Source organism: Crocodylus porosus, unplaced genomic scaffold (assembly GCF_001723895.1).
Source record: "Crocodylus porosus isolate Cpor-Errol unplaced genomic scaffold, CroPor_comp1, whole genome shotgun sequence".
NCBI classification, from domain to species: Eukaryota; Metazoa; Chordata; order Crocodylia; family Crocodylidae; genus Crocodylus; species Crocodylus porosus.
Genome location: NW_017728931.1, coordinates 9575061 through 9593171, shown reverse-complemented (window position 1 = coordinate 9593171; position 18111 = coordinate 9575061). Strand labels below are relative to the sequence as shown.

Sequence of the window (18111 nt, the reverse complement as noted above, 5' to 3'; positions counted from 1 at the left end):
AGGTGGTTCAAGCACCTACACTGAACACCTTCAAGAGTAAATTGGATGCTTATCTTGCTGGGATCCTATGACCCCAGCCGACTTCCTGCCCTTCGGGCAGGGAGCTGGACTCAATGATCTTCTGAGGTCCCTTCCAGCCCTGATGTCCATGAAAAAATTTTATGACTATGAAAAAAAACTTGCTGAGCAGTAAATTTAAACCAGCATAAATGCACATGTAAACATACCCAGTAAGTAGCAGCAAAGTCTGGAAGAAACCAAAATCAAGACAGTGGTTAATGTAGTGAAATAAGGGATTTGAACAATCTCTGTAGTCTGTGTGATAATATTAGACTAGAGAAGGAGTAGGGAGGAAGGGAGGGAGGGAGAGAAGGAGGGAGAGAGAAAGAGAAAGATCTCATGAACAGAAACAAAGATTTGAAGATGAATACACAAGTGGAGTAACAGGAACTTGGAGTTTCAAAGATGGAGATAGAAGATGAAGGGGAGATGTCACAAAAAGACAGCAATAAAGGATAAGTCAGAGGTGAGATGAATGGCATGAATTATAAAGTGAGGGAGTTGAGGTAAGGAGGAAACACTGGTGGCACCTCTGTGGGGAAAGGATAGGTGAGAAAAAGGGAGACCTGCACAGGATTGGGTAATGCCTGACACTTAGTTACTAAGGAAGACTTTGGTTTCAGTAATCCAGGAAAGGAAGGAATGGGGATACAGAGAGACCCAGGGATAGGTGGAGAGGGTGGAAGGGGGAGAATTCTATCCCATATATTTGTACAGTGCCTCACACAATCTAACTGAGGCCTCTGGATACTCATTTGTCTTTAATGACCACATGGGATCGGATGATGGCCACACAGCATGAAACTGTTTATGGGGAATGAAGATATTTGTCATAGCTAGAGTTCATGTTGCCAGAAGTGAGGAAAGGACTAAGCTTTATGGAGGACTTTAAGGGACAGGTGTAGGAATGCAGAGAAGACAGGAGAGGAAAGATGATGTAGTGGCAAGGGAGGGACAGAGAAAACGAATGGAAACAGGGCACAGGAGAAGAGCAGAAAGTACGGCAAGGTGATGGAATCAATAAGGCAGTTAATGGCAAGTAGTCACAGTCAGTGATAAGCCGTCAGTATAGCTATGATGCCAAGTAATCAATGTGGCAATTAATAGTTAAACTAGATTCAGCGATGAATAAAGGCAGAATAAACTGAGATTCCAAGGATTAAAGTTGGCAGGAGTTAATAAAATTAATGAACAGGAGGCTGAACAGAGAAAGGAGCTCTGAGGAAGCTCTAGTTGTGTCATGCTGAGCTCACGCTAGGCAGAGCGCCCATGGACTCCAGGGACAATAAGGAACACAGGGCCCGTACTGGGTAAGGACCCCTGGTGCAACACAGAAAGCACGAGGACTTGAACAATGCACAGTTTGTCATTTGTAAATCTTGCTTCACAGAAACGTGCCACAACATGTTCGTTTAGGGCTTACTTTCACCACAGTTGGCAGCAGTCTAAGCGAAAGACATCACAGATTGGAGCTACCCTGTAACTGTTTATGAATATTGTATGTTGACCTGGTTTTTCAGATGTCTGCCATATGACTAGTTTAACAGAAGCTGAAAGGAAAAACAAGCATGAAGGAAACAGAATGGCTCAATATAAACCACCATTCTGAAAACACTTGAGGACTGTTAAGAGCCAATGCCATTACAGAAACAGCCTGTACAGCCTAGAAATCAAAAATAATATCACAGCATAAAGACAGTCCCTCTGAAGAAGAGCAATTTTGTTCAGATATGTTTGCCTGGGGAACAAAACTAAAACAAAACTTCTCACAGCAGTGTCTGAAGAAGTCTGGGCAGCTGAGGTTCTCATCAAGGAAATGATAAGTCTTGTGCAAGGAAAATTTTAAAATATTTTTTCTTTACATATTTTGATCTTACAAACCTACTGAACCTGCTGGGTACATGTAGCTGATACACATCTTGGCTAATCCAGGGCCCAGTGTGAGAATGGACAAACTGTAGGATGCTTCCCCAAGGGACATAAAAGCATAAGACCTTACACTTAAGCAGGTGCCCTAAGGGAGACCAGGAAGGGCAGAGAAGAGCAGCTAATCCTGTAACCATAGCAAAAAGGTACCGTTTAATGGTTGCTTTCTCATTCCTTCATACTTCTCAAGGGCACTGCGGATGAAAGGGCTAAAGCACTCATCTGCAAGCACTCCATAAAACTTCCTTAGTAAATATTCAAAATATCAGATCTGCACCAAGAGCAATGATGTGTGCAGTCAACAGATTTTATGCTTACAAGACCTGTGCAGTCAATGTTTGAGCTTGACCCTCACATGGTTCAGCGTCCACTATTCTGCATGATTTTGCCAATCTAGTTATTGCCCACAGAGTCCAAATAGAGAAGTGCAAAGTATCAATAGACATGGCAAAATGAATTTTAGTTAATTTCCATAAAACTAATGCAAGTGTGTGTGACAGTACAAACCGAGTGTCAGATCCACCAGCTTCCAACAGAACTGCAGAGCTAGTTTGCTAGTTCCCTTCTGCAAGTAAATCAGAAAAAGCATATTACTCCTCCCAGAGACATCCTAAAATCACTCTAGACTTGGGGCCAGCAACCTTTAAGGAACAGTGGACAAAAATAAGGCAGATGGCTCTGAACATGAGCCATCATCACCCCAAGCTTCCTGCTGCCACCACAGCCCTCTTTGCTTTATAGTGAGAGCAGCTGCCCCTTACCCCTCACCACCAACTCTTGTCACCACTGACTTCTGCCAATGATGGATTCAGCTGCAGCAAGAGAAGCAACAGCTGCAGTAAGAGAGTGAGGTGAGACGGGGAGAAAGAGAGGGAGAGAGAGGGAGAGAGAGAGAAGGGCTAGGGCAGCCAAAGGCTGAATGCAGGTAAGCCGTTCAGAGGCAAAGAAATGCTACTGCATTGTTCTCCCCTGCTGTAGAATCGCCACTGACATCCAGGATCGGTAGGCTGGATGCAATCACTTAACAGGCTGGATCTGGCCTGTAGGCTGCTGGTTGCTGCCTCCTGCTCTAAACTAAAAGCAGTTTAAAAAAATAATATGCACATCTTTCCACAACATCTGATGAAGTGAGCTCCAGCTCACAAAAGTTTATGCTATACATATCTCTAATTTAGTTAGTCTAAAAGATGCAAAGCTCCTCTGCCTTCACATGTCAACAGTCAGGTTTCTCAGAGCAAGAAAAACTTGGGGGAAGACAACAGACTGCTGGGAATGAGCAGGGACCTTGGTTTTCTCTGTTTAAAAAACACAAATTCTATGATACCACCCTCACCCCCCGCCAAATCTGTGATTAAAATGAAATGTCACTATATATATAGGTATCAATCGAACACAATGTTTTATTGCTATATTTACAATTTTAAAGCAATTTGGAAGCCTACCAGTGCCTCAATCACTATAATAAAATAAATAATAAATACCTATACATTTTGGTATTTGATTTTGGGTTTATTATGGAAAGTCAGAGCTCCCCCTGCCCCTTTTGCCCACCAGAATGCAGGTCCAGGCCTCTCACTCCCAAGTCACAACCCACCAGCACTGATGTTGCCCCTCACCCCCCACCTACAGCCCCCTGGCCTCCCCAGCCCTGCTGAAGGGGCCCCCAGCGGACAGGGCTATGGGGCTAGGACCCAGGTCGGCAGCCCCCTGACCCCTGCAGCAGCACCCAAGCCCCAGCTGCTGCCCATGTGGGGGGGTGGTCAGGGGCAGGCTGCCTCCTGTGGGCTCGGGACTCCCCACCCTGCTGCCCTCCTCTGAGGCCACTGCAGGCCAGTGGGCAGGACCTGGTGCAGCAGGGCAGAGCAGGGCTGGGTGGGGAAGCTCAGTGCCACCACCAGGAGACCCATGTCGTCCTGGTGAGGTGCCCCCCGCCTGCTTGGCAGCAGTAAGGGGCACAACTCTGTGCTGCTGCCCTCGCTGCTGCCAGGCAGGCAGGCACGGGGTGCTTTGCCAGGGCGGTGTGGGGCTCGCAGCAGCAAGGAGCATCCCTGCCTGGTCCCAAGTTGTCCTGCTGAACCAGGTCCTGCCCCCTGCACTGTGGAGGCCCTGGGGAGAGGGCAGCGAGCCTGAGCCCACAGTGGGCAACGCACATCCGCCCCCCCCACGCACAAATCTGGGGGGCACGTGCTCCCCCCTCTCTCCCCTGGGAGTACGCACAGTGGCAGCAGGCAGCCAGGCCCCCCCGACCCAGGCCTGCAGCCATTTAGTCTGCCCCTGAGCCCCAAGCTCCATGCACCACCCAAGCTGGGCAGCAGTAGCAGCCCCAGTCTCAGTGCTACCCAAATCCCTCCCTCCCTTCCTCCCTATGGGGGTCTCAATCCCCCCTGCCAGATTTACCTGCAAGAGCTGCTCTCCAGGCTGCCTGATGGCCACACGTATGTGTGAATGTGCACATGCACATGGTGCCCCCTGCCTGACCACCCTTCTCCCATTCCCCCAGCCCCTTGCAGGCTGGAACAGCATGCAGACAGCTCTTTGCAAAAATGGAAAATCCACCGTTAAAATGAGACATCAGCGTTTTTTCAGTTAAAAGGGAAAATGCCTTTTTCCCTCCCATTTTTCCATGGGAAATGGAAAACCCATATCCCTGCTAATGAGCAGGAGGAAGAATAAGGACTAAGAGTCTGCAAGCACACTCATGGTTTAGAACTCCTAGCCCGCTGCTATATGTAACATATATTATGCAATTAACTGGTTAATCATGCAATAAATTTAGAGTAGCCATACCTGCAAAGTAATTATCACATGATAAAAATGATTATCCAGCTATAAAAAAAACCCAACAAGCTATAAAGTTAGTGCCTAAAAATGTGTAACAACTATGTAGTTGGTTTCTACCCAACTTGAATTTGACCATGTAGCAGGGCCCCTATTGCATTTACTAGCAAAGGCAGTTTGGACTGTGTCCACTGTGGGCAATCTCTGCTTGTTCGAGCAAAGGATAGCATGTTCTATTTAAATTAATCTTGACCCTTTTTAAAGCCTAGTTTTTTTCCCCCTTCAATTGCAAAGTCAAAATCACAGCTAAGCAAATGTAACTCTCATCTAGAATTCTCTGTAATCTTAGTGCAGGGTGTGTACGTGTGCATACACACACATTCCTAATTTACTACAGGTACTCTTCTGCACAATTTATTCACAGAGAGAAAAAATAAAGTCAACCTAAGCACAAGCACATTCTGCTATGAACAGTCTGGACTCTAATGAAAATAATCCTGGTCCAGTATTACATACCTGTTGTGCGTTATTTTAAAATGTAGATGTTGTCCTTATATATTCATGTTCTTGCTACATTCAGATTACAGAGTATATTCACACACAGTGATGGATTTACAATATTTTACTGCCTGCTGCTAGCAGGGACAGTAGGCTTAAAAAAATGAACAGCCCCAGAGACATTTTTCTTAGTGATTTATTTCTTGTGAGATGTCCTGTAGCAATATTTATTCTTCAGTTAAAGCCCACATTTGTTTATCACACACCCTATTCAGAGTTATCAAAAGGTGGAATTTTATAATCAAACCATTTGCCTTGCACCTTGGAGATCAAATAAAACCTAATGCACCATTTTCAGCCCACAAAAATTACTTGTTCGATTTGCAATATCTTAAAAGCGAAGGCAAATGCCTATGCAGCAAGAACAACTACAGCACAAAGGTTGTGCTTATTTTGCAACAGGAAAGGAAATATTAGCAGGTTAGCACCTGAGTAATGAAAGTAAATTCAAACTGAAAATTTCAACTCAATAACAAGAAAAACTGAGAGCTAATATAGCGTAAAATAGAAGTTGAGAATCCCAATGGAGGCAACAAAGCTGTAAAATCAGATCCCGAGTAATAGAGAAAAAGTACCTGATATAGTTATTAAAGTAGCACATAGAGTTTCCAAGTAAGACCAGTGCCTCACTGTATAAGCGACTGCACTTATCTACTGACCACACATACTAATATATTTATTTTCTCAACACCTCTGTAGAGGGGGAGTAAATAAATCGTAGCGATGAGGACTGATGTGCAAATGCACTAAGGTGATGTCTACATTGCACAATGCCTGGATCAATTATCTCAGGTACTCTTTAACCGACCCTTCTACCATGGCTCCCAGTCCTGAGCAACACTGTTCTCCCTTGTATCTGACGGGAAGTTGCAACTAGCAAGCTACTGGAGAAGATCTATGCCAATCCAAGCCTGCCGCTGTACAACAATCTCTTAAATCCAGCTGCTGCGTGTCTACCATCATGACACCCACTGTGATCCAAACTGCCACACTAGGACTGCACAGCGAAACCCTCTGGTGTGAGGAATGGAGGTTGACATTACCACCAAATAAGTTCCTTATCACAGATCCTACAGACTGCCCATCTGGCTTTAAACTACCATGCTGTCAGTGGGCCTTGCTGAATAGGCTCTGGACAGGACAAGTTCTGTGCAGCCAACCTCCATCGCTGGGCTCTTCGCAACAATCCAGTCTGTAGCTGTGGCAAAACACACACTGTCCCATATTGTCGATGACTGCCCACTGGCTAAGTTCAGACATGATTACAGCAACTGTACCTGGCCACTGAGAACACTATCACATGGCTCAGCAATTACACACACGCTGGCTGACTAATGCCTAGGTAGGAAAATAGGGACTGGGACATTAAGTCCAACCCCCTGCATTCACAGGCAACCAAAACTGCCATTTCAAACCCTCACACACAACCACAAAGCACAGAACCAGAAATATCAAGAATAGTCTACAACATGCCAGATGTAAGCAACAAAGACAAGGGCCACTGCAATACTTAAGAGGCACCTGACAACAGAGCTAGCTCCAAACGAGATACTTTGGGGTTCAGAGAGAAGTTGCCTTTCAAAGCACTTCAAAGAGCAAGCCCTGCAAATATACATGCCCTTTGAAGCACTCTAATAATAGCTGAAGTGCTCTAAACAGTACCTGTTTGAATCAGGTACTGTTCTGAAGTGTTTTGTTCCTTCTTACATGTGTACAGAACAAGGCAGGAGACTCCTGGGTCCTCCACAGCTCTCCACTGCCCCCTCTCCCCGTCACGCACACACAGAGTGGGGAAGGCAAAGCAGGCTGTCAGTAGGCATGCTCCTGTGACTCCACCTCTGCTCTCCCACCACCACCAGAGCTGGGTGGTCTCTTCTCCCTGCTGTTGCCCCCTCCACAAGTGCAGGGAGCGTCACTGCCAGCAGCTGCCAGAGTGCTGAGGCTTCCAATACTCAGGGTACTCCACACCATCAAAAGTGACACCCCCAGACACCCAGACCTGCACTACTGTAGCTGCAGTCAGCTTTCTAGCTACCCAGCCCCCAATCCCCATGTTTTTTTCGAGTTCCCAAAGCATGGGAAGGGGGAAAGGTCTTTGCTCTACCAGGTCTGGCAGGGGAAGGATGCCCAGGGAGAGCAGAGGTGAGTGGCAGGTGAGTACCCACTGAGACTAACTGGAGAGTATGCTGCTGCAGCCAATCACCACAATTTTGAAGAATTCCAGCTAGGATGTGCCACAGGGGCTGTTTGTGTCTGGGGGCTGATGATGTTACTTTTTTAAATGTTTCCAAGCCTGTTACACTTGGAAACTTCTCAAATGTTGCATCTGCCTCTGCCTTTGGATGCCTGAATAACCCAGCTATATTACTGCAGGTTTACACCTGGGCTAATTTACCCTGATCCTCACAGCCAGGCCGATTAGTCTGGGCAGAGTACTGTGCTAATGCCTCTATGCTGCTTCCAGTACCCAAGCCAGGTTGCTCAGACATCTCTGCACAGCACTGGATTGTGTCATGTGGCCAGGAGATTTGCCCAAGTGACTTTCCCAAGGTTACAAAGGAAGCCTATGGTAGGAACAGGAAGCTGAACCCAAGTATCTCATATTCCAGCTAGCACTCAAATCATTGGCCCTCTACATTCACATAATAAAAGACTCTCCTCCACCTGCAGTATAAACAGACACGAAGAGTGGGAGAAAAGTGCACTGGTATCTTCATTTTACAGGTGCCAAACTGAGACCAGCAGGACAAGGAGATGCATTTAGATTTCTCACCAGTCCTGTACTTTACCCATGAGGTCTATCCTTCCTAAGAGGTCCATTTCTTTTGGAATCCTCAGACTCAATTAGTAAACTGGATTTTAAAAATCAATCCCCAAAACATTTGGTTCAGGGAGAGAGGGAAGGGAAAGAGAAGCAGAGAGCAAGAGAGACAGACAGAGAAGGGTTTCTAATGGCAGATTTGCTGAAGACTATCCCAAATGAAAGGTTTGTTTACAGTGATACTTTGCTGTTCTTGAGAATATGTTCTTTCATATGGGCAAAAAAAGGTGGTAAGCCCACCTTATGCTCCTCCAGTCTGAGTGAACATCGGTAGAACCAGAGAAGTCTAAAGAAGCGTGAGCTATAGGTTATTTACAAGCAAGAGCACAGAAGGGAATTAAGGAAAACACAGACATTTGGGCAACTATTCCTATTTTTAGTATGTTTAAGGCATCTGAGATTCCCCCCTCCCTTCTCTCTATCCATTTACAAGCGAAATGCTCTCGAAGCAGATATAAAACCCAAGAACTCCCTACAGTTACACTGCACAACCAACAGGCCCCTCTGACCTGCCATATTTCACAACCCAAGCACACTCAGTATCTTCCCCTCCCCATTCTCCCACCCTTGACAGGTGCTCTGCAACTCCGTCTATGGCAACAGAGAGAGTGTGTTACTGGAGGCTTGACCCTGAAGGGATGTAGGGAAGCAGGTTATGCAGAAAGCATCTTGTTACCAATGTAAGAATGCAGAATGTAACTATCACATGACAGAGCCTGGCTCAAATAGAAAGCATAAGCCCAAGCATATTAGAGTGCACAGAGCACTGCATCCCGAGATACCAATGGGCAGCTAGAGCGAAAGTCAACGAGCGCCGAGGTCTAAAAGAGGAAAGGAGACAGTCAGACACGTTGAAGTTTTATAAGGAAGGCTGGAAAGCACATCAGAGCCTTAGACAGAAAGGCTCAGCATGTATAAATAGTGAAAAGAAATGTCAAGAGAGACAGGGCAGAAAAGCTGTGTCAGAGAGACTCCAGGAGCACTCGAGAAAGGTCTCTGGCAAAAGAGCTGCTGTTTCACAGACTTAGAGGGCCAGACTTTCTGGACCCAACAGCTTCCACCAAATACTTTGTAACAAAGAGTTTTGAAAGTGCTCTGCATACGGTAGCTCCATTTTGCTCAAATATCTCTGTGCTCTCAAGGGGCACCATCCTCAACTGAGATCTTTGGGATTATCAATTAGATGCCAGCATGGGAACCCCAGTCATTAGAAAATGAGCCCCAAAATTTATTACAAAAACACCCCTGCATGTTCAGCACAGAATACTAAATTAACACACTGTAAAGTTAGGAAGCCAGAATCACAGACAGGCCAGGAAGAGCTCAGGTACAAGCGACCTTATTTCTGGCCCCTCACCTTCCCTCTACCAGTATGCCCCCCATTACTGTTGGGCCTTCACATTTATATGTATACAGTGACAAATGCTGCCCTCTAACTGTCTGGGCCCTCAAAGAGGATAATGGATCTTCTATTACTGTCAGTTTTCTAATCTCCATGCCATTAACATGATAATTTTGTCTTTCACCAACCATAATTCATTTTTTTAACCTTCCAGATTATATCCACTAGTGAACAAACCTGGACAAACCAAACTGGGTAAAAGGACACAGAATCACACACATATAGTTAGAAGATTTTTTGTCCATTATACATCTAGGAAGAAAGTCTATAAACAGACCAAAATGTCTGTTAAATGAGAACACTGATCAAGAAATTACTCTGGGCCAGAGAGGGCTTGCTTATATTACAGCAGCGGTGGGGCCAGGGAAGGACAGGGCTGAGCTCACATCCATAACTGCTGACATGCTCCAAACCTGCAATTTTATAAGCGAGGCTAGTCTTGGCTTATTTCCCAGCAGTCAGTCTCGGCCAGGCTGGAGATTGAGGGCAAACTTCCAGGACAGGAGCATGCCTGTGGACATGAGTGAGTGGAGCGCACTCAGCCCCTTCCTCCCCAGGACCTGCTCCTGTCCTAGCATAGACAAGCCTCAGCAATATTCAGTGAATATGGATAGGGGTCTGAGAAGAAGGTAATAAGCAGAGAAAGTGAATATTAGCACTGATCTTGGCAAACCACCCCAAAAGTAGTAACAGGATGGCAAAAGGACATCTAGTTAAAAAACAAACAAGCAAACCACTCTTTGTAGGTCAGCAGACATAGATGGCATTTAGCTAACATTCTCACGAAGGCAGGAGAGAGAACCAATACAGGCATTTTCTGTCACTTTTGAGAAGTCAAAGAACACACAAGATCCAGAGACCTGAAGGAAAGCAAGCGTTGTTCCGTCCTTAAACAGAGGCTCAAGAGCACAACATCAGTAGTCATTAAAACTGCCTCCATTTATAACATGCACTCCATCACAGAGGGGGCTGTATTTCAGAGGCTGCTGAACATATTTCTCAATCTGTACTTTCCAAAATGTTTTTGGGTAGTCAGAGCCAAGAAGGCCCGTGAAATAATTATCTATGTTCCAGCTGAAGTATGGAACTATTGTCTGCCACAGTCACACCTTCATGTGCAAGACCAGACAGAGGGTTTGGGGGCAAAGGTCACAAGACAATTCTTTGTGGATATCCTAAATTTGACTAATTTGTTTGTTTAATATAAAAATGTGGAGGGAATAGTTGAAGGTTTTGATTTGTAGTGTGCGCGCCAGGTTATTTTGCACATGGCATAGGCATGTGAGACCTTTCTGGAGCAGTGAAATTTTCAAGCAGTTAATACAATATGAGGTTAAGAAGCAGGATGTTTCACTGGACTTTTAAGGTTTTTTGCTGGTGAGTGTTTCCCATGAGCACCTCTCCATTCTTTTAAATTATATTATTGGCTGGGATGTATGCAAAAAATTGCACAAGGTTACCCTCATTGTTCTTGTCTCTTCCTCCTCCATAGAACTGAGAAGACACCACCTCCCAACCTCGTAGAGGGATTGTGACACTTACAACCATTAGGATTAATGATAAAAACCTGGGGCAGGGAGACTGGGACTGATTAGTTGAGAAGCAGAGAACCAGGACAGCGAGTCTCAGCTTGAAAAGAAATAGGAATGGAGCAGGTTGGAGAGGAAGAGGCAGAAGGGGTCAAGTACTGGAGAAGAGGGAAGAAGAAGCTAAGCACGTTCCCTTGTGCAGCCTGGAGTGAACCTGAGCATCCATCCCTGAGTCTCACCATTCTCTCCTGCCAGCAAACATCTATGAAAATCAATAGTGACATGGCCTGTTCCCCTTTAGCAATGGCTTACACAGAGGATGAGCACAAGTGCCGAAAATCTATGTAGTGGATGTAAAGGTTCCAACACTGCTAATGACCCATAAGAACAATATGATGTAACATGATAGAATATCGGGGGGGGTGGCACTGAAAATTACTAGTTTGATGCACAGACTGAACCTCCTCTGGAGATGAATCACAACTGTGTGATGAAGGACTCTTATCTGTAGGCCCCCCTCATTTGCTACAGAAGCTGGAAAATATGCAGTGTACAAGGCAAGGGTTTGCAGAAATAAGAAGGACAGTCTATGGGACACAGCAGCTGAACAATACCCTGCATTACTGGATTCTATTTCTGTTTTCGCCTCAATGTTCATGTGTGATGCTGGGCAAGCTGCTGAAAAATGAACTTTCCATGGGAGCTTACTAACAGTGTTCCTCATTTTCTTGCTGCCCGAGTTGAGAGTCTGAAGTTTGATTTTCAGAAGGTCTGAGCACTCGCAACTGAAGTCAATGGGGAGCTGTGCTTTGAACCAGACTGCTGTATAATGCTAAATACTCCGGAAAAAAAAAATCAGGCATCTCAAACTGGGCATCCAAAACTATTCTTTAGTTCCCCATGCACAAAAGGGGATCACATAACACCCTCCTCCTCCTACAGGGGTGTTGCAAAAATAAATGCAGTAATGTCTCCGATGCACTCTGACACTGTAGTGACTGATGAACACCACCAAAAGCCTGAGGGAATTACTAGCTTAGACTCCATAGCAGAGTTTAAATAGGATAGTAAAATAAAGCATGGGGCTGCACACTGGACTATGAGGGGAAAAACCAAAACGTGGAATAGTTATTCACTACTTGAACACCATCCTTCCTGTGCATGGAATGAGACAACAGTCGTCACAGAAAAATAGCATGCAATACAGTCATTAGAAATTATCACAATGTATCTGCACATGGAGGCCCAATTAAGGTTGCAGAAGCAATTTTAATGTTTGTGTTTCCTACCTGTGCCATGCTTGCTTGACTTTACAACCTTAATGTTCTTTTAACGTTATATTTTGTGTGCAGTATTAGTGCAGTTTATTCCCATAATATCAGTAAAGCTACCTCCACACTAGGAGTTTATATCATTTTAACCTACTGAATCAGTGTGAAGCTGATATAAGCCTACCACATAATCTATTTAGACCAGGCTTTAGATTTTAACTAGCAGTTTAGGCAGTCATGTGCTCTGCACAAAGGCAACAAAATTAGAGGGAACATAAATCAAAAGTTAGTTACATCTCCAGGGCCTATTCACAGAGCAAAGGCTGCCAATAACAGAATAAGCAATAGGAGTTTCATATATTGTCCTATATGACCCTGTCCACTAAGATCTGGATCGAAGTTCATTTCTCACGAGCCATCAGAAAGCTATCAGATGGCAATAACTTTCCAACGCTACCAGCCTGGGCTGGATGCAAACCCACGATAATGATATAGGAAAGCTATTATAGCTCATTACTGATTATCACAGGAACCATCTCATCCTCCAAGAATATTTTTCCTTAACAGCAATGGAGCAAGGAGTGCAGGGAGAGGTCTAAAAGAAGCCCTGTGAAGAGGGATTTAGGCACTGGAATAACGTGTTGTGCTGTATCCCTTAAGAGGAAATCAGATAAACTGTCACAAATTTTGTAAATGAAATCTCATCTCATGAAGAGGTCTGAACCAGGTGACCCAGAAAGTCCCTTCTGTCCTTTAATTTTAGATTTACAGTGCTCTTGAACATTAACATCACATCTGTTTGGCCACAGTGGTTTCTTACTTTAGGGCACGGTCATTAAAACAGTAGATGAATATGTGAGGCATAGTTTAAATAAACCAAAACATGCTTTAGTAAAGGTCTCATCTCAATGTATATTAATATGTGTAGCAGATCAGTCCATCAGTCCATCAGATTCTCATCTAAACAGTCTTCATCTTTCTCACAATATTTTCACAATCAAGGTGATATAAGGGTTTTGTTAGAAAATGAGAGGCAATTTTTCCCTGCTCACAAAATACCCATCAGATACAGCTGCTTCAGTGAAATAGTTCTCTAAATTTCTTTAGTGCCAACAAGACTTTTATCTTTATTTCAATTTTCTTTAAGAAGACAGACAGATGGTATATAAGCTTCTGGTTATAGCTTCTGAGAAAATGAAGGAGGCAGCTAATAATGCCATCCCAGCCATCATTTAAAACATCTGCAGGTGAAAAGCTATTTTAAATTACTGAGAGTCCCAAGTTTAGAAATGTTGATTTCTGTGGCTGGAAAAACTTTGATAAGGAAGCATTGGCTCAGAGGTTTGTAATTCAGATGGATCACTACTGCTAGTCCTTTTATGGTCTTGATTTGGAAAGAGACTGACTATAACCTGATTACCGATAATATAGCACAGAGTGAAAGGACATTCGCTAACCTTGGCCATAAAAGGTTTAAAACATCATCAAGTCCATAAGAAGGGTCAGAGAGAAGACTGGGAGAAGAGAGACTAATGTGTTTCAGTAACACAGGAACTAAAAAAAATAAATCTGGCAAGCTTCCAAAGTGAATGACACCGCTTTCCCTTCCTGTGGAAAGTTCACGCAGCTCAGTTCTGTGAAAGCATCTGAAATAGCAGGGAGGAAGGGAACGAGGACAGGATGGAGAGGGAATCTATAGCACCGCTGATGTATGGCAAAGTGCCCAGGCAGCTGCTGCACAAATGCCAGAAGTGGGGCCTTCCACTGCTTTAGCCTGGAACCTCTTAGCGTTTTGAATTACAGGCAGACACCTCTTTATGGGATTCTGCTGGAAGGCAGGAATGCAGGGGCTGCTGCTCTGTGTGTCCTTACCATTCTAGTTGCAAGCCCCTGACAGGAAAATGCCATCTAGGTAGGGCTAAAAGAATTGCTAAGGAGTCTACTTCAGCATCTCTATATTTGGATGTGCAGAAATTCACACAACTGCACGGTCTTGTGAATACAGGACATCAAAAAACTACATTGATTCAGCAGTTAAGACTGGACAGCTCATTATTTTTTAAAGACAGAAAATGCAGAAGTTACGATGTTAGAGCAACATAAAATTGAACAGGAACTCCTGAAGTTAACACCCCTAATTTCAAAGATGAGCTGCACATTTTTTTTAAAGTACTGCTTTTATTTCTGTGTCTTTATGACAGACAGAAAGGAATAGACAAACAGGGAGAATAAAAGCAGCTAAACCAGGACTTTCAATTTTTAAAGTGTGTAATTTAAAGTATATACATTTTTCTTTTTAAAATGTACCTATTAAAAATTAAAATTTAAACATAAGTTGTCATCATTTCCAGGTCTAAATTTATACCCCATTAAAATCATTCAGCCTAAATAAAAGCTATTCTAGCACTACAGGTTTGCTGCCACCATTTTAAAGAAAGCCAAACCAGAGAACTGGTGGAAGTCACTGCCAGAGCACCCAGACTCACAGTCTGCTGAAGTCCTAAACCAGCTTAAGGCAGCAGTGACCTTTTTTGCAGATACAGAAAGAATACGTTTTACATTTCAGTTTCTTTAATTAATTCAGCTTGATGACTGGTTCATTCAAAGCTAACAAATCAAGTGAGACTTACAAGAGAAGGAAAACTTGTTTTTCTCTCCCCTATATGAATAAAGCTTTGTGGTGGAGAAAGGGCTGAGCAACTTTGACGAGCAGCAGGCTGCCACAGATCCCATTCCCTGCCATCTTTCAGCAGCTTGCCTACCATGAGGTGCCACTCCCTGCTCCACACCCCACTGCCACGGTGCCCAAGCTGCCTTCTACCACATGCTGCCACCTGTGCCACACGCTTCATGCACCACCAACTCCCATGCCCAGCAACAGTGTGGAGGGGTAAATCCAGTGGTGACAGTAAGCAGCACATGCTGTAGGGGGTGAGAGAGCAAGGATGGCTTCAGAGTGGGTTATTGGAAGGGGATCAGCAGTCCAGTGCAGGGCTGAGAAGGAGGACACAGTGCTGTTGATTCCCCATGCTGCTACAACCCACAGTATCAAAACCACTTTGTGGGCCAGATCCAGCCCGTGGCCATGGGCTGCCAACCCCTAAAGTAAAGGATGAATTCTGTTATATCGAAAATCTTAAAACACCGGGTGACTAGAAACAATCGATTCAGTTAACTATCTAGAGAATTCTTCCTGTTTAAAAAACAAAACATGTGGCTAAACTTACTTTTTTCTTCTGTCCATTATGTTTAAGGCTTTATTCAACTAACAGACCACATTTCTATTTAACAAACATGAAAAACAATTTGTACAACCGTAACTGAATTCTACATGTTCATCCAAATACAGCTTGACAAAATCACGAGTAAAAGAATACATTATCTAGTAAATAAGAAATGTGTGATTCACTGCTTTCTAACACATTAAAATTGGAAAAATTAAGGGTCTTAAAAACATATTTTAAGTCATAATTACTTGAATAAATGTACAAAGATACAAAGTATACTCCTGATTAGTAAAGAGGTGTTAAATTATGCCAGTTATTAAAAATCAACCTACCTTCCTATTATAAAGCAAGTCAAAATGTAAATGACTAAAATTGATTATTTAAAGGAAGGTTTCCTGCTTACTGATGTAAATTATGATTAAAATTGGTGGTTTAAATAAATTCATCTTGTAAAATAAGGTTTGTGATTTTAAGTGTGCATCATTTTTTTAAACACCCAAACAACCTAAAATTTAAAGTTTGGGGTTTTTTTCTGTCCCGCTAGAAGTTGTTTTTGGGGTGATTCCAGTGGAGACTGGGAGTTCTCATATCTTACTCTAACTACTAAAGGAATCTTGTGAGGTAGACAAGATCTGAATTCTAATGAGAAAAGAAAATGAGAAAACATGAAAAAAATTCCCAAACCATTATACCTTGTAAAACATGAAAAATGTGTACAAACATGATTTTTCTCTCTGTGCATCATATCTAGTATAGCATTGACCAATCTTTGTAAACAGCACTAATGGTTTTAAAGAAAGAAAGGAAAGAGAACAAAAATATCTATGAAGAAATTAACACAATTCTTTGACAGCTTTCAAGTTTTCACACTTAACAGAAATCAAGTGAAGAGGTATGGATTCATACCTTTTACAGTTGGTACTGTTGACTGGAAAACGTTTTCTGTACAGCTGGATTAAGAGGGCAGTGGCACATCTGTTGCTATCAAAATCTCTATATTTTCATAGCTGAAAAAGAAACAATTTGTTTAAAAACCAACGTTTACAATTTATAGAATGCAACAAATGAGGAAAAACGTGTGGATAAGTAGGAGAGAATGGAAGGTGAAACTTTAAATGGAATACATGCTAGCACTGGCAAGTGCCCATTTACCTTTTACAGTTTCCAAGAATATAAGTATCTCTTTGGCTAATATAGCTGGCATCCTCTGAATATGGAGAGGGTGGCTGACAGAGGTGTCTTTAACCCAATACCATGTTGCCATTATTTACTATACATTACTGATATTGGAAGTTCAGCTTTCCCCCTCTTTTGCATTTCTCCTCTAAAAAAGATAACACCAATTCTCAAATCTGTAGGTTGTGAGGAGAGGCCAGGCTGATGGCTGATGCAGTTCATGGCTTTCTGCTGACACTGCACTTGGCTCCCAAAACAAAATCTCCCTATTAGAAGTTAGGATAGCTGGGGTACAGGAGGTCCTACATGCCATATCTGAGTTACCAGAACAGTTTCTCCAAGATGTAGCATCTCCATGCTAGAAATATGCTCCACTAGATGCATATAAGGTGCAGCTCCTTATTGTGGATACCAACTAAACAAGATACAGGCACTACACAGGCACAGTAGTTTTATTAGAAAACACATTGATCTGCAGCAGTGACTGAAGAGGAAGGCCAGGCTTCTTACTGCCATACTTGGCCTGGGACTCATGAGTTCATGGTTTCTACTCATTCTGCCACAAACTAAATAGGTGACCTGCAACAGGTTGCCAAATATCTCTGGATATTGTTTCCATGCCTGGAAAATAGTTCTTCTCTTTGTCTGCCTTGTCTGCTTGCACTGTAAGCTCTTTGGTGCAAGAACTCTCTCAAGTGGCTTATCTTCACTGCAAAGTCACTGTGCATTCTGGTGTATGACATGGTTTTTCCCCCCAGGAAGGAACTCTTATAGTATAATAAGATTTGTACACCAAAGCTGCAGAAGGAAAAATACCAGGTAATTGAAATTAAGTACTGGTGACTTGAAGGGAAGCCCTGAGATGCCAGTGAGAGGCTGCAAATCTAGGTAGGGAAAAAGGATAAGCATGCATGGTAGTACCTGCCTACACATACCAAATTGTCTTGGGACATGCTAGGGCTTGGGGTCCACCACATCACCACAGCAGAGAACAGATGGGGAGGTGAGGAAAGCTGTAGCAAACCATGGCCACCCTTCCCTGTGCATGCCCCAAACCAGCTTTTGAAGGGTTGCCTTCTAGGGAGGACAGTAATACTTAATAAGGGTCCATATCACCCTGGGATCCTGCAAGATCCTTTAAAGGGTGCTGTGGGGAGACATGCAATATTGGCACTGTGAGGTGTACAAGCACCTGTACGATTCAGAAGATAAACCCAGAGACTTCAAACGGAAATCTACATTTTCAGAACTATTCTGACCTGTTGTGGTCTGAGTTCTTTCCAGCAGAAGAACTGCTGTGTTATTTTTCCATAGACAAAAAAGGAATGAAAATTAAGTGCTGGCATTTTCTGAGGGGTGCACA

At 43.5% G+C, this 18111-nt stretch overlaps 1 protein-coding gene across 2 annotated transcripts in view; it reads right to left on the bottom strand.

Moving 5' to 3' along the window:
* TSPAN9 (tetraspanin 9) overlaps nucleotides 1-16579 on the bottom strand; it is a 203463-nt gene extending 186884 nt beyond the window's left edge. The window contains exon 1 of one of the 2 annotated variants that reach the window (XM_019544185.1): nucleotides 16479-16579. The gene's annotated coding sequence lies outside the window, so the exon portion shown is untranslated. Of the gene's footprint in view, nucleotides 1-11005; nucleotides 11030-16478 lie in introns of those variants that run through there. The other variant, XM_019544183.1, reaches the window with a different exon arrangement.
* Between the last annotated feature and the right edge of the window lie 1532 nt (nucleotides 16580-18111).